Source organism: Schistocerca gregaria, chromosome 3, assembly GCF_023897955.1.
Source record: "Schistocerca gregaria isolate iqSchGreg1 chromosome 3, iqSchGreg1.2, whole genome shotgun sequence".
Lineage (NCBI taxonomy): Eukaryota > Metazoa > Arthropoda > Insecta > Orthoptera > Acrididae > Schistocerca > Schistocerca gregaria.
In genome coordinates, this window is record NC_064922.1 from 332,215,381 (window position 1) to 332,220,011 (window position 4,631).

A 4,631-nucleotide genomic window follows, 5' to 3' on the forward strand; every position below is an offset into this window, starting at 1 on the left:
GCGATTGCTGCCCAAACAAGTTCTCCACGTACGCGCACACCACCATTACTCTACCATACAAACATAGGGTCTACACTCGTCTGGTGTTGTGAGATGTTCCCTGAGGGGGGGGGGAGTCCACCGGGGGCCGAACCGCACAATAACGCTGGGTTCGGTGTGGGGCGGCGGAGGGGTGAAGGAGACTGCGGTAGTCATCGTGGGGTTGTGGACAACTGCGGCTGCAGTGGGGACGGAGCCTTTCCGTCGTTTCTAGGTCCCCGGTTCACATACAACATGCAATACAATACAATACCTCTGATTTTTTATGTGAAAATTCCTAAAGATTTTTGAATAAAACAAACTTTATTAACATTCTACATATTCATTCTTTATGTCTACATATTTATTTCTCAACATAGTCAACATGCAAACGAAAACATTTTTCCCAATGAGACATTAGTTTACTCATATCGTCACGGTAGGATCTTTGACTTCGTTGACTGAGACACAACCACACCTCTGCTTGCACCACTTCGTCACTATAAAAGTGAAGTCCTCGAATATGTTCTTTAATTACGTACTGTTCATACTGTCTCACCAGAATTCGTATCGATTTCAACTTGAATAAAATGCTCTTGTAGCAGTACCGCGATCCACTAGGGGCTGAACCGCACAATAACAATGAGTTCGGTGTGGGGCGGCGGTAGGGTGAGTGGACTGCTGTAGCCTGTTGTGGGGTTGTGAACCACTGATGGCTGCGGTGGGGACGAAGCCTCTCCGCCGTTTCTAGGTCCCCATTCCCATACAATACAATACAATCGTCTACAAAGTTTTATCTTTTATAATTTTTAGCTATAAATCTTCCATAAATGACATTTGAATAAAGGTTCCCTGACTGCTTAAATCTAAAACAGCATGTGTCAGTTTACCCTTGCAGTTTACTCCTTTTATCCATTCATGAACAGTTTGCAAATGCCAGAAATCGGGGGGCAATAATCCGATTTTTATTCCTCACGACGATGTGACTTTCATAGCTGGAGAAATGGTGTTTGTGAGTAGGATGGTTAGGAGAGTTCTGAATCTTATCACACCATTATCAGGTTACCCACATGGGCTCCTTAGAGCACCCTCTTCTCCTAAGCCCCCACCCTCAGAGAACCAGTGGGAACTGATCAAGGTCATCATCTAGGGGCATTCCCCCACTAGCTATGCTCGAGGGGTTGTGTCTTTGATTAGTTATCCAAATGTCCTCAGTCGCAGGTTTGAACCCCACCACTGCTTAAAATTTTGAATAAAAATCATCAGCACTAGCAGTTGAAGAATTATGGCATGATAAGTCACCCCTCATTCAGCTGACGCCCCTGTCAAAGAGGGCACGGGAGTGGACAAAGGTTCAGGGCACTCTCTTGTCCTTGGGGTGTGAAACTGCCCTTAAAGATGGAAGAATCAGCAATGATAAACGGCGTGTGGGTGCAGAACGTAGTGGAAGCTACTGCATTAGAGACACATAAAGAGTATACACAATTACATGTGGCCTCTAATTGGAAAGGTATCATGATGATCTCTTCACTGGTAGAAGATTACTGACTAGTCGCTCATTCAGACCTCTGGGAGGGGACTGCCAATGGGGAGGTGACCATGGGGAAAGACTGAATAAACAACGAAATAACAACGTGCGACATATCTTGAGGTGGAATGTAATGAGTTTGAACGTGATAGGGATGCTAGAAAACCTGAAAAAAGAAATGCAAAGGTTCAATGTAAATATAGTGCGCTCAGTGACGTGAAATGGAAAGAAGTAAAGGATTTCCGGACAGATGAGTATAGGGCAATATCAAAACCAGCAGAAAATGTTATAACTCGAGTAGCATTCGTCATGAAGAGGAAAGTAGGACAGAGTGTGAGCTCAGTGAACATTTCTGTGATATGGTTGCTCTCATTAGAAACGACAGCAAACCAATGCCAATAACAATAGTTTAGATATGCATGAGGAAGTCGCAAGCCGAAGATGAAGAGATAAAGTATGTGAGGATATTGGCTGGATAATTCAGTATGTAAAGGGAGATATAATGTCGTGTGACTAGGGCCTCCCGTCGGGTAGACCGTTCGCCAGGTGCAAGTCTTTCGATTTGACGCCACTTCGGCGACTTGCGAGTCGATGGGGATGATATGATGATGATTAGGTCAATACAACACCCAGTCCCTGAGCGGAGAAAATCTACGACCCAGCCGGGAATCGAACCTCGGCTCTTTAGGAGTGACATTCTGTTGTGCTGACCATTCAGCTACCGGGGGAGGACTAAAGGGAGATGAAAATCTAATAATCATAGGGGAAGTTGGAACGCGGTTGTAGGGGAAGAAGTAGAATAAAGGGGTATGGGGGAATATGGGCTTGGTACTAGAAAAGCGAGAGGAGAAACATTATTTGAGTTTTGCAATAAATTTCAGCTAATAACAGTGACTACACTTCAGGAATCACAACAGGCGTAGGTATACTTGGAAAAGGCCGGGAGATACGGGAGATTTCTGACTATTTCATGGTCAGACAGAGATTCTGAAATCACATAATGGATTGTAATGCATACACAGGAGCAGATATAGACTCAGATCAAAATTTAGTAGCGTAGAAGATGGGTCATTCCATGTCAAATCAACCAATTGTACTCCTTGACTTGAACCATGACCTCTCGGATTTGGATGAATTTTTTTTTCAGGTAATGTACCCACTAACACAAATTAAATTTGAAATTTCAACTTTTTCTAACCTTTGGTTTTTGAGTTTCAAAAGTTTAAAAATCAAAAAACCTCTGTTTTTGATCAATCGACAGCTGTTTTAAAATGCTGTAACTCAAAAACTATACAATCTAGAGAGGTCAAACTTGCACCATTGTTTTCCTCTAATAAATCCCTTCAATTTGAAATGTAACATGACTATGCTACCTAAATCTGAAAATTTTAAACTATTCCAAAAAAACGTGTTTTGAAATTTCCAAAATACGTGCCCTCGGATTTTTTTTATAAAAATTGTATATGTTGTCTAGTCTAACTGACTACATGCATGCAAAATTTCAAGATAGGTCTCAATGGGTTCCTGTATAAAATAATATTTTACTACCACAATACACATTAGTGGGGTGAAAAGCAGACTATTTCTAGGTTATGAATACTAAGGTAGGCCTATGTAATATTAACAAACTTAAATTATTATGTTGGCCTTTTTGTGCAACATTACCCTCTTATTGTTTGTTAATTCATTAAATGATATAGTGTTGTTTTAATTTATTGTTCATGATTCTTATAACTATGCATCAGAATGAAGTGAACACATTTTAATTGGAAATATAAGTGGTTTTCTAGTGTTATTTGTAATAATTTACAACAAGTTCCTTATATTAGAAATTGGCATATAAGTAATTTGACTTGGGAAAAAGATTAACTTGTTGATATTTGTATGGATAGAACTGTACTTCTAATACTAATTGGTATTTACTAAGTTAATATATTTGGTATGTATACAACTTAGTGTTTAGTGAGGGTAGGTGTAACATAATTTAAACGTGCGTCTTTTATGATCTTTAAAGATATTTTTCCAAAGCAAGAGAAGACAACTTCATTTCTTTAGCACTTAAAGTGTAGGTTCTTCCCGCAGCTATTGTGGGATTCGCTGTTTGTAAAAGAGTATTTCCTGGGACATCTAATATATCTCTTGGTTGTGGATAGTAAAAAGACTGGGTTGGACCCTTTGGTGTAAAAAATTTATTTGGTACATGTCACTGTATTTTTCTTTGATGCATCCTAGCTACCAAGAGTCATCATATACTACTGTCACAAAACCAGCAGCAATATTTTCCATATGTGATGGTGTTATTTGGTTCAGTGTTGTCACATATTCAAGAGACTCTTCCACACTAAAATGATAAGGCTTGACAGTAACTTTAGTCTCTGTGCAGGGTTTATATGAGTAAAACTTTTGTGTTTCCACAAACGCTTTTGATTCACTAAACCGAGGAAGTAAGTATTCTTTGATCAGTTCATAGTCCTCTGATGTGCAATATTCAAAATCAAAGTTTTTTATGTTTTCCATGGCAAATAAATAAAGTGATTTGGGTGTTAAAATTTGTTGGTGATATGGCCTTTGTAAGCTGGCTTTAGCAGCTAGCCGCTTAACAGTTACGCCAAGGCCATCGCATGCACTCTTGCCGTAGGATGTTGCAAAGAACTCCCACTCTGCCTCAAGTTTAAAATCAGATTTATGCAAACACAAATTAAGGAAGTTTTTCTTATTTTTATATCGTGCAGCGCTGCCATCAGAAAAGTAAGTAATCTTTTTAAGTGCAAAATACAAGGTTTGCTTTATGATTTCTAGCAGTTATTTTTCTGGAATACATAGAAAGCGACTGTATTATGTTTCAGGCAATCTGATATGAAGACATTCTGCAGATGTCTTAGTTTTCCCTCCCATTTATAATAGATGATGAAAGGATGCAGTGTAGCTTGGGTGGTAGTCCAGTGGAACGATTGTATTTCGTCTTGTACTACGAAAGAGTAGTTTTCTGCAAAATCACAGTTGACTACTACATGACCTTCAGTTAAATTGTCCTTGATTTCGCTGTAGTATTCTTTCTGCTGACAAGCTATAAATAAATGAGTTT